Source organism: Theropithecus gelada, chromosome 9 (assembly GCF_003255815.1).
Source record: "Theropithecus gelada isolate Dixy chromosome 9, Tgel_1.0, whole genome shotgun sequence".
Taxonomy (NCBI): domain Eukaryota; kingdom Metazoa; phylum Chordata; class Mammalia; order Primates; family Cercopithecidae; genus Theropithecus; species Theropithecus gelada.
In genome coordinates this window covers 95542195-95555419 of record NC_037677.1, presented here as the reverse complement: position 1 = coordinate 95555419, position 13225 = coordinate 95542195, and the positions used below count along the sequence as shown (strand labels likewise).

The following is a 13225-nucleotide window of genomic DNA, read 5'->3' as shown; positions in this document are numbered from 1 at the left end:
AGTCAAACTGAGAGCCAAGTCAGGAATGAACTCACATTCACAATTGCCACACAAAAAAATAAAATACCTAAGAATAAAGCTAACTGAGGAGGTAAAAGATCTCTATAAGGAGAACTATAAACCACTGCTCAAAGAAATCAGAGATGACACAAACAAATGGAAAAACATTCCATGCTCATGGATAGGAAGAATCAATATTGTTAAAATGGCCATACTGCCCAAAGCAATGTATAGATTCAGTGCTATGCCTATTAAACTATCATTGACGTTGTTCACAGAACTAGAAAAAAACTATTTTAAAATTCATATGGAACCAACAAAGAACCTGAATACCCAAGGCAATCCTAAGCAGAAAGAACAAGGCTGGAGGCATCAGACTGCCTGACTTCAAACTATACTACAGGACTATAGTAACCAAAACATCATGGTACTGGTACTAAAACAGACAAATAGACCAGTGGAACTGAATACAGAACCCGGAAATAAGACCACACACCTACAACTGTCTGATTCTCAACAAACCTGATAAAAATAAGCAATGGGGAAAGGATTCCCTATTCAATAAATGGTGCTGGGATAACTGGCTAGCAATATGCAGAAGATTAAAACTAGAACTTTTCCTTATACCATATATAAAAATTAAGATGGATTAAAGGCTTAAATGTAACACCCAAAACTTTAAAATCCCTGGAAGGCAACCTGGACAATACCATTTGGGACACAGGCACAGGCAAAGATTTCATGATGAAGATGCCAAAAGCAATTGCAACTAAAGCAGAAATTGACAAGTGGGATCTGATTAAACTAAAGAGCTTCTGCACAGCAAAAGGAACTATTAACAGAGTAAATAGCCTACAGAATGGTAGAACATTTTTGCAAACTATGCATCCAACAAAGGTCAACTATCCAGCATCTACAAGGAACTTAAGCAAATTTACAAGAATAAAAAGCAAGCCCATAAAAAAGTGGGCAAAGGGGCTGGGCACAGTGGCTCACGCCTGTAATCCCAGCACTTTGGGAGGCGGAGGCAGGCAGATCACCAGGTCAGCTGATCGAGACCATCCTGGCTAACACAGTGAAACCCTGTCTCTACTAAAAATACAAAAAGTTAGCTGGCCGTGGTGGCGGGTGCCTGTAGTCCCAGCTAGTCGGGAGGCTGAGGCAGGAGAATGGTGTGAACCCGGAAGGCGCAGCTTGCAATGAGCCCAGATTGTGCCACTGCACTCCAGCCTGGGCAACAGAGCAAGACTCTGTCAAAAAAAAAAAAAAAAATTGGGCAAAGGACGTGAACAGAAACTTTTTAAAAGAAGACATACACGTGACTGACAGTCATGAAAAAAAAAGCTCAACATCACCAATCATCAGAGAAACGCAGATCAAAACCACAATGAGATACCATCTCACACTAGTTAGAATGACCATTATTAAAAAGTCAAAAAATAAAATATGCTGGTGAGGTTGTGGAGAAAAAGGAACACTTATACACTGTGGTAGTGTAAATTAGTTCAACCATTGTGAAAAACAGTGTGGCGATTTCTCAGATACCTAAACACAGAAATACCATTCAATCCAGCAATCCCATTACTGAGTATATACCCAAAGGAATACAAATCATTCTATTATGAAGACACATGCATGCACATGTTCACTGCAACACTGTATACAATAGCAAAGATATGGAATCAACCTAAGTGGCCATGAATGATAGACTAGATAAAGAAAATGTGGTAAATATACACCATGGAATACTATGCAGCCATAAAAAGAATGAGATCATGTCCTTTACAGGGACATGGATGGAGCTGGAGGCCATTAACCTTAGCAAACTAACACGTGAAGGGGGAAGACAATGGCTTATGAGGCTCGCCGCAGACTACTTGGTGGCAATGTCCATGAGCCAGGTGAGTGCATGGCGGCAGCAGGGCCTCGCATGTGGCAGGGTGACCTGGGTTTCACCTCCCTCTGGTTCCCTGGAAGTGGGCCAGCAATCAGGGAGGGAGCAGTTGCAGAGGCAGAGGCTCCAGTGTGTCTCTCTCTGCTGCCCCCTTAGCCCAAGCCAGGGAGGCCAGGCGGTCTGGGTGTCTGGAGACAGGGTCCACTGCCCGAGAATGGGAAATCTCTTCACCAGGATATGGAGACTGTTCAATCACCAGGAGCACAAAAGTATCATTATTGGGCTGGATAGTGCAGGGAAAACTACCATCCTTTAACAATTTTCTATGAATGAAGTTGTACATACATGTCCCACAACAGGAAGTAATGTAGAAGAGGTAGTGATTAATAATACATGTTTCCGGCTGGTGGCTCACGCCTGTAATCCCAGCACTTTGGGAGGCTGAGGTGGGTGGATCACCTGAGGTTAGGAGTTCGAGACCAGCCCAGCCAACATGGTGAAGCCCTGTCTCTACTAAAAATACAAAAATTAGCTGGGCGTGGTGGCATGCACTTGTAATACCAGCTTCTCGGGAGGCTGAGACAGGAGGATTGCTTGAACCCGGGAGGTGGAGGTTGCAGTGAGCCAAGATCGCACCACTGCGATCTTGTCACTCCAGCCTGGGTGACAAAGCAAGACTGTGTCTCAAATAACAATAATAATCATAATCATAATAATATACATTTCCTAATGTGGGATATTGGTGGCCAAGAATCTCTTCGTTCTTCCTGAAACACTTACTATACTAACACAGAATCTGTATAGTTGTGAACAGTAGAGAGAGAGAGAGAGGATTTCTGTAACTAGAAACTCTATAAAATGTTAGCACATGAGGACCTAAGAAAAGCTGGATTGCTGATTTTTGCTAATAAATGAGATGTTAAAGAATGCATAACTGTAGCAGAAATCTCCCAGTTTGTGAAGCTATTATCTTTTAAAGATCACCAGTGTCATATCCAGGCATGCTGTTCTCTAACTCGTGAGGCATTGTGCCAAGGACTTAAATGGTTGATGTCACAACTTAAGATTAGATGATCTCTACTGACTTCTTCTCATAGACTTTGTATAAATGAAGTGCTAAACTTTACCTGAAAGCTGCAGCAATTAAAGATTTAGATATATTTATAATCAACTGATTTAAGCCTTTTCCATGAGAAGAAAAATTAAGACCACTTATTTGAAAACAAAGATGAAGTCTCACCTTCCAATCTGCTTTCTCATTAGTTTTTTCCAAAGTAAGTTATTAAAGCTGTGAATGATATTTTTTTCACAATGAATCCTCTCAGGACATTGTCTAGCCTGTGGTAAGTACAAAGGGAGAGGAAGACATTTTGAATTTTAAGAGCTTTATTGTCAGCATAACCCTCCCTAGTTGAGTGTTGTTCTCTTCTTGTTCCGTTAAGTCAAAATACAAATCAGCACAGATATTCAGTTTCCAGTATTTTAAAATATAATGTTACTTAGGAAAGTATTTTGCATAAGGTTGTATATGTATTGTTTATATACCTCAAGTTCAAGTTAATAGCTTTGATTGATGTTCTAAAGAAAAGCAAATAACACAAATATTAATAATATCCTTAGCTATAACCATAATGAGATAAGTACTGGCATTGGTGTTAGGTGCCATTTTATACTTTCTCCCTATATTTTCTGTATTGTATTAACCAACCCTCCAAATCATTGAGCTGCTTGTTTAAAAATAAAAAAAGGAAAAGGAAAAAGCATGATATTGTGTATCTATTTTTTGTTGTTAACCAATCATATAGATGGAAACATAATTCAACAGAATTTGATAGCTGCCAGATTCTTGGCTTAGTATTACTAATGGGCAGGATTATACAAGATTATTACTTGCAATCGTTCTTATGACATCTAAATTACTGAATAAATTTTTAATCCATTAATCAGTCTATCATAAATTGTGATTAAAATTATCAAATGAATTATCAGCATTAATTGGAAACTTGTGTGAAACATGTCTACTCAGAGAAGTAATATTCTATAAATATTATAAAATAATTTAGCTATGTTATTTTTAAGTATTAAATTATATGTCAAGCAGTTAAAGTGAATTTCAAAGTAAAAGTAAGGTATGTTTTCTGAACAACATTGATAATTCCTTAATTTGCAGATTTCTTCTTTTTTATTTTAGGACTTAGAATATAGTGTGAGATTTTTTATTTATGTAAATTTTGTTGTATCTTCTGTAATATAAATATATTGTTTGACAATTATAAAATGCAAGCTTTTTTAAATGTCTTTAAGAATTTCTTTTAAAAATTGATTGATACAATGTAGTATTTGTACTAAGAAGTAACTTGACCCAAAATACCCTTTATGTTTGCTTAGAGCATTTTTTAAAAATATCTGAAAGTCAAGGATATTCCTGTCACAACTGTAAACAAATTTGTCATAAATGTATTAAAACATATTATTGGGTACTCTATTTGTATATCTTTTTTTTTTTTTTTTTTTTTTTTGAGATGGAGTCTTGCTGTGTCACCAGGCTGGAGTGCAGTGGCACGATCTCGGCTCACTGCAACCATTGCCTCCCAGGTTCAAGCAATTCTCCTGCCTCAGCCTCCCAAGTAGCTGGGACTACTGGCAAATGCCACCACGCCCGGCTAATTTTTGTATTTTTAGTTGAGACGGGGTTTCACCATGTTGGCCAGGATGGTCTCGATCTCCTGCCCTTGTGATCTGCCTGCCTCGGCTTCCCAAAGTGCTGGGATTACAGGCATGAGCCAACGTGCCTGGCCTGTGTATCTTTCATGGCCTGAAAATCTGAAAGTTAATCAAAACTGATACGTTTTAGCATATTTAAGAAAAGAAAACTACTTTTAATTTCAGCCTTTTAAATTTCAAGAAGATTTTGGTGAATAATAGTACATACTATAAGTATTGATCAAACTTTGAAAGTTCCTTTCTGTAAAATGTGAAATACTCAGTATCTAAATCCAGGTCAGGCCTAGGAGGTCAGTATTTAACATTCGATGTTTCATGTTTCATATTTATAATGTTCAAAATGCAAGCATAACATTTAATATTTGTCTACATGGTTTTACAAAACTAAATCCTAAATTACAAAAGAAAAAAAAGAAAACCTAACGCAGGGACAGAAAACCAAATACCACATGTTCTCATTTACTAATGGGAACTAAATGATGAGAACACATGGACACATCGAGAGGAACACAACACACACACATTGGGGCCTACAGAGGGGTGAAGGGTGGGAAGAGGGAGAGGATCAGGAAATATAACTAATGGGTACTAGGCTTAATACCTGGGTGATGAAATAATCTGTACAGCAAACCCCTATGACACAAGTTTACATATGTAACAAACCTGCATATGTACCCCTGAACTTAAAAGTTAAAAAAAAAAAGACTGATGATTACTGAGTTGTCAGTGTTCTGAAATTGTGCAATTCATACTCATCCTCATTAGAGTTTTGTGTCTATCCTCAAGTATTTGACAAATGTTTTATTGACTCTTGGCAGGTAAGGGCTGGAATGGGAAAGGAATCCTAGATTTTTGGAGTTAGATGGCTTCTTAGAGGTTATCTAAGCTAATCTACTACCTTGATTTCCCTTTTCAGTAAAGCTGCCAATTTGTTAACCAGGTTTTGCTTAAGCACTTCTAGAATAGGTTGGCCTCCCATACCATGAAGTTGCCCAGTCATCTTTGAATTGACTTAGGAAATTATGCTTCTAAAAACAAGTTCTTATCTTTATCTATGTACTGCTCTCTTAAAATTTCTGCCCATTTATGGTAATTCTGATCTCTGGAATCAATAGGAGTCAAGTAAATCCCTCTTTCACAAGGCTGCAATTCATGAGCCTGCTTTTTCCCAAGCTCAGGAAAGTATATCATTAACACTATTATTGCTTCTAGGTGAAGGTGAGGATTCCCAAACAGGCTGATTTCATGGTCACTTTTTCCCCAAGTATGTTTTATTTACCTTTTATAATGTTTTATGTTAAAGGATTTTCAAAGATAAAAAAAAAAAAAAAACACATTTAGTTTACTTCCAGTCTTTTGGCTTTCCAAAACAATGGTTGCTACAAGTTTCATTTGATGTCCTCTTTAAGCATGTAAATCATCTTATTCCTTAAAGAATCTCACTGAGTTTTAGATTATTAATTTATTGGAGAACAGCTGTGGTCATAACAGAGAGGGTTCTAAGGGTCTGCTATTAAGAATTAAACTAGCTAATTGTTCCCAAACAATGGTCTATAAATGAATTTCAGTTTATAATGAAGTTTTTAGCAACTTGGGACAAAATAAGAACCAAGTGATGAGTTTTTATGAAGCTAAATTTATTTAATTTTTAAGTTCCAAGTTTATGTCCTTCCTACATTTTTGTTATTGAAGTTATGAAATGATGTTGATAATTAATGGTAGTTGCTATTTTAAATGTCTTTATTTTGCAAAAGCAAATAACTATGAAAAAATGAGCAACTCTGTTTTGGTGCCCTGATATTTTTCTTTTTGAAATATTACTGGTCCTGAAATCCATAAGTATGTGAATCACTGGCTTAGATGCTCTTTGTCTCCTCCCAGGGTTAACATTCTATAGTCTATGAATTGTGGTTTAATCAGACTTGGACATGAAACCCCTATGGAAACCAGGTGCTACAGGAACTGAAGTTTGGAATTCTACAAGAAACTGGCTGCCTTTTCCCTCTGGTCCACTGTTGAATCAGTACTTCCAGATGGTGGCAAGGAAATATGGCTGCCAGTAGTAACCCGGCTCTGGAGGGAGACTGAATGGTATCCCTGATCCTTTTTTTGTTTGTTTGTTTTTGTTTTTTGAGACTGGATCTCAGTCTGTCATCCAGGCAGGAGTGCAGTGGTGTAATCATAGCTCATTGCAGCCTCAAACTAGGAGTTTGGGCTCATACAATTCACCCTCCTCAGCCTCCTGAGTAGCCAGGCCTACAGGGCATGTACCAGCATGCCTGGCAATTTTTTTTTTTTTTTTTTTTGTAGACACTGGGCCTTATTATGCTGACCAGGCTGGTCTTGAACCCCTGGCTTCCAGCGATCCTCCCACCTCTGCTTTCCAGAGTGCTGGGATTATAGGTGAGCCACTGTGTCTGGCCTCAGTTCTCTTTTAATAGCCTTCAGAACATTTCTAGATGCTTCTGCACTGAAAAACTACATAATTGAACCAAAAATATAGGTTTTCATAATTCCCGTCAACTGTTGCAAAGTTTTTGGTTCAAACTTGACAGAGCAGCAGGAACTTTCAGGTTAAAGTTATGAAAGTGGTTTCAGTTAATAGTAAATTGCAATTCTTCAATGATGGATGTTTTTAGAAATAGGACTGAACTCTGTTGTGACAATAAAAGGATCATTTAAAAAAAGCTTATCAAAACTATCTTCAAGGGTGCTTCATTTTATTTCCATTTTAGTCCCTATATACATTTCAGTCCCTTAAGCACTGAGTCTGGCTGCTTTAGAATTGAAACAGATGGACTTGAGGGTTTCTGTATCTAATTTTACAGTAGCATATCTCTTGATTATTGACACATTAAAGGCAATATATTTCTAGCTTAGAAATCTGATGCTAATTGGCTTTGGAATATTTTGTTTAAAAACATTTTCCAAATGGGGCTGTGAATTGTTCAGTTTCTTTATTCAGGATTAAAGAAAACATTAATTCTGCCAGGAAAAGATTGTCCAGTGGGGCAGAAACATTAGAGCCTTGGAGTTTACCTGTCAATCTTGTATTTTCATGTCCTTTGTCCAGAAATAAGCCTACAAGCTAATTGACTTCTGTTTCTTTCCTTTTGGCCTCTCATTTTTCTGAACATAAAGACTGAAATTAAAACAAAGATAAAATTCCAGGGGAAGCTGGCATTGATCAAGGTTTGGATTAAATTAAATTAAGTGCTTTTCATTGAACTCAGCAGTATTAGTTATTAAAACCAGAAGGCTTTACCCTTGCTAGTGTAAAAAAAGAAAACAATGACTCATGCTGGGGCACAGATTTTATTGGGAAGTTAAAGCACTCGTTTTCTCTTATTCCATTAAAACTTTTGCAGATAAACACATGTAAACAAGATCAGGAGATGGAAAGCAGTGAGGAGTCAGTCCTTCTGGGGCTCTGGTGCTCCATGGGTTCTAACTTGCAGTTGCAAGAACTTAGGGAAAAAATCTTTATCTGGGAAGAAAGCAAGAAGTCACACCAGGATTTTCTTTTTTGGACTGCATAAGTCATTTGAATTGCCAAAGTGCTTCTCTTTTTCTTGAGTGATTTGGAATTATGCATACAGGGCATGGGGAGAGGACGGCAGCATCATGTAGCATAAAAAGCATTAGCCAGGAAGTTGGACCCTGAATCTCAGTTTTAGGTCCATCGCTTCCAGACTGGTTGGACCTGGGTAAGAAACTTAACCTCTGCTCCTGCTTTCTCATGTGTGAAATAAGGGGCTAGACTCTAAAGGCCCTGCTCTCATTTTGTCATCTATTTCTGTTTTGTGTTATGACTGTAGGAGACCATCATGACCTGTAGTAAATACGGCAATTAACTCAGACTGGATTCAGAAAACTATGGCCTCTAGGCAAAATCTGCTCTGCCATCTCTTATTTATATATACTTTAATTAACTAAAGTCCAGATTGTTGTCAGCAAGATGGCAGAATATGACTTTCCAGTGATTGTCCTCTGCAAAAACATCACTTTGAACAACTATTCATGCATGAAAATTCCTTTACATCAGCAATGGAAGCCAGGTGAGAGATTTCAGCACCTAAGTATAGCATAGAAATAAGAAAAGACACATTGAAGAGGGTGGGAAAGACAGTTTTACATCACCTGCATCACTCCTCCCTCAATGCCAGGCAGCGCAATGTGGAGATAGATACTCTGTCCTTGGGGGAGGGAGAGGAAAATGAGCATCGGATGCTACCTGGAACCCCAACACTAGCCCTGCCCCAGAACAACCTAGTGCCACACAAGCCCTCACAGCCCCAGACTCCAGGCTGGTATGTGTGGACTGAATGTCTAGGCTCATCTCGGTGTCAGACCAGATCCTGAAGCTCTACACTCCAGGTCTACCTGGAGGACTTGTTCTATGTGCTACCCTACCACCAGGTTGATCCCCACAGTGCTAGCCTCCAGGCCACCCCTAGCAGTGGGCTAGTATCAACAATCCCAGGCTTCAGGCCTGCCCTAGCACCAGACTGGCCCCTGTAGCCCTGGTCATCAGGCTAATACCTGTGAACACAGCCTCCAGGCTGGCTTCTGCAGAAACAGGCTCCAGGCCCACCTAGCCCAGACCAACTCTGGAAGCCCCAGGCTCCAGACTAGTACCTGTAAATGGAGCTTCTAGGCCTACCCTGGCACAAGACAGAATCCTGCAGCCCTTGGATCCAGGCCTGCCTTGCACACTAGTACTCGGGGCTGCCCCAATACCAGGCCTACCCCAGCAGCCCCAGGCCTCAGACTGGTGCCAGCACTGAACTGGCCTCAATGGCCCTAGGTTTCAGGCATGACATAGCACCAGGCCAACCTCTACAGACTTAGGCTGTAGGTTCACCCCTGCATGAGGCCAGCCCCTGAAGCCCTAGTCATCAAGCTGGTACCTATGGACAAAATCACCAAGATGGATAGGTTCTAGGCCCACCCAATGCCAGGCCAGCTTCTGGGACCCAAGGCTTCAGTTCTGCCCTAGATTTTGGAGCCTGGAGCCATAATGGCCCATGACTGCCAAAGCCAGGATGGTTGCAGGCCCTTTTCAGGCTTTAATCTTACTCTAGCACCAGGTCATAGCCTCTGGCATCAGATACAAGGCAAGCTGCTGTAGACATAGGCTCTGGGGACCTGCTCAGTGCCAGACTTGTCCCTGTGGTGCCATCCTCCAGGGCAGTCCTTGTGGCCACAAGGTCCGGTAGATCCAGGGTCCAGGCCTGCTGCAACAGACTCTGGTTCTAGACTTGTCCCCATGGATCAAGACTCTAGGACCACCTCACAGATCCAGAACCCAGGCTCACCCTTGTATCCCATCCCCACTCTAGTTCCAAGCCAGCCCTTGTGGACTCAGTTCCCAGGACCATCCCAGCACCTGGCTGACCCCTGCAGACTTAGGCTCAGAGACTACCCCAGTGCCAGATCAGTTCATGTGGATACAGGCTTCAGGGAAGCCCCTGGAAAAATAGGTTCTAGGCCTACCCTCTGTGACCTAGGCTCCAGGTCTACTCCTGAGGAACCAATCAACAGGTCCACTCCGGTGTGTTTAGGCCCTAGGCTTAACCCCATAGAACTAGGTTCCAGGCCCACCCACCTGCTGACTCAGTTACAAGGCCACCTGTCCAAAGACTCCAGCAGTAAGCCCACCTGTGGACAACTTACTCAGAATGCCAGACAACTTACTCAGAATCTCTGGATGGACTGAAAAGGAAGGGCTCTCCCATACAAAGCCAGTCAGCAAAAACTAGAGTGAATTCCAACTTCTTTCCATGTGCAAACTTCAATGTAAGATAAGAGGAAACACGACAAACCAAGGAGATATAACACTACCAAAAGAGCACAATAATCTCCCAGTAGCTTTTATGAACTAGAGATTATGAACTGCCTGAAAAACAATTCAAGATGATTGTTTTAAGGAAGCCCAGAAAAATTAAAGAAAATACAGAAAAAAATTGTATGAAATCAGGAAAACAGTAAACTATCAAAATGAGAAATTTAACAGAGAGATTGAAATTGTTTTTAAAAGTGAAACAGAAATTCTGGAGCTGAAAGATACAATGAATGAAGTGAAAACTGCAATAGAAAGCATCAATAGCAGAATTGATAAAGCAGAAGAATAAATCTGTAAACTTGAAGATGGATTATTTGAAAATATATAGTCAAAGGATGAAAAATAGAAAAAGAAAAGGAGGGAAGAAAACTTACCGAATTTATGGGACAATGTAAAAGAGCAAATGTCTGAGTTATAGGATTTCAAGGAGAAGAGAAAGACAAGTGGGGTAAAAAGCTTACTTAAAGAAATAGTAGCAGAAAACTTTTCAAATCTGGGAAAACACATAAAGATCCAGAGATCTAGGTACAAGAAGGTCCAAGGTATTGAATCAAATTCAGTTCACACAAGATTATACTACGACATATTATAATAAAACTGTGAAAAATCAAAGACAAAGAGAAGATCCTGAAAGCAACAAGAAAAAATAAGCAGATCACATGTAAGGGAATTCCAATAAGGCTATCAGTGGACTTCCGAGCAGAAACTTTATAGTCAGGAGATAGTGGGATGGTACATTAAAAGTACTAAAGGAAAAAAGAAACTCTGCAAACCAAGAGTACTGTATTCAGCAAAGCTGTCCTTCAGAAATGAAGGCAAGATAAAGACTTTCTCAGACAAATAAAAGCTGAGGGAGTTCATCACCACCAGACCTGTCTTATATGACATACTAAAGGTAGTTCTTGAACTTGAAAGGAAAGCACACTAATTAGTGATACAAAAACTTACGAAGCTATAAAACTCACTAGTGAAAGTAAGTACCCAGTCAAATTTAGAATTCTCTAATACTATAAAGGTAATATGTAAATCACTTATATCTTTAGTATGAAAGTTAAAAGACAAAAGTATTAAAAAGATTAATAGCTACAAATATTTCTTAAGGAATACACACTATAACAAGATGTAAATAGTGACATCAAAAACGTAAAATATTGGAGGATGAATGAAAGTGCTTAGTTTTTTTTAATGCAATCAAATTTTTGGGTTAACATAGTTTCTTATAACTATAAGGTTTTATGTAAGCCTCAATGTAGTCACAAAGCAAAAACCTATAATCGATACACTGAAGATCAAAAGTAAGATGTTAAAGCATACTTCTAGAGAAAAATCACTGAACTGCAAAGGAAGACAGCAAGAGAGAAAGAAAAGAGGTTCTACAAAAAAATTAAAAAACAAAAACAACAACAAAAAAAACCAAAACAAAAACAGAAGACAATAACAAAATAACAGTAATAAGCCCTTACATATTAATAATTACCTTGAATGTAAGTAGATTGAATTATCCTATTAAAAGACATAGATGGGCTGAATGGATTAAAAAAAGCAGGGCCAACTATGTGCTGTGTACAAGAGACTTATTTCACCTTTAAGGGAACACATGCTAAAAGTGAAGAGATGGAAAAAGATATTCCATTCAAATGGAAGCAAACAAATGAAAAACAGCAGGGTAACTATACTTATATCAAATAAAATAGTGCTGAGAAAACTGAATTTCCACCTGCATTAGAATGAAATTAAACCCTTGTCTCACAATATATGCAAAAATCAACTCAAAATGGATAAAAGACTTAAATTTAGAATCTGAAACTTTACCATTACTAGAAGACAATCTAGGGAAAAATTGCCATGACCCCGAAAGCATAGGCAACAAGAGGAAAAATAGACACATAGGATTACATCAAACTAAAAAGTTTCTGCACAGCTAAAAAAATCCATAGAATGTTGAAAGAACCTATAGAATGGGAGAAAATATTTGCAAACCATCCATCTGGTAAAGGGTTCATATCCAAAATGTGTAAGGAACTCAACTCAATAGCAAGAAGAGAACCTGATTAATAAACGGGCATAGGACCTGAATAGATGTATCTCAAAAGAAGCTATAAAAATGGCCAACAGGCATACAAAAAGGTGCTTAACCATCAGAGAAACGCAAATTAACACCACAGTGAGATATCACCTCACACCCATTAGAATTGCTATGATCAAAAAGACCAAAGATAACCTGTTGGTAAGCATGTGGAGTGAAGGGAACCCTTGCATGCTGTTGGTGGGTATGTGTACAATTATTATGAAAAATAGAATGGACGTTCCTGAAAAAACTAAAGATAGAACTACCGTTTGATGCAGCAGTCTCATTAATGAGTATTCAAGGGAAATGAATTCAGTGTATTGAAGACATATCTGCACTCAGACGTTCATTGCAGCATTATTCATAATAGCCATATATGGAATCAATCTAAGTGTCCACAAGCAAATGAATTGATAAAGAAAATGTGGTGTATATATATTCGATGGAATACTATTCAGCCTTGAAAAAGGAGGAAATCCTGTCATTTGTGACAACATGGATGAACATGGAGGACATTATATTAAGTGAAATAAAGAGGCAAAGAAAGATTAAAAACTGCATAGTATATATGTGGAATCTAAAAAATTGAACTCAGATAAGTAGAGGGTAGAATGGTGGTTACCAGGTGATAGGGAGTTGGTCAAAGAATACAAAATTTCAGTTAGATAGGAGGTGTATGTACAAAGGATCTATT

The 13225-nt window shown here is 38.8% G+C and overlaps 1 protein-coding gene and 1 pseudogene across 4 annotated transcripts in view; both read left to right on the top strand.

The window, feature by feature from the left end:
* Positions 1-13225, top strand: part of HPSE2 (heparanase 2 (inactive)) — a 779029-nt gene that overhangs the window by 216223 nt on the left and 549581 nt on the right. The gene's annotated exons all lie outside the window — the stretch shown is intronic.
* On the top strand, positions 2109-2968 carry LOC112631536 (annotated as a pseudogene).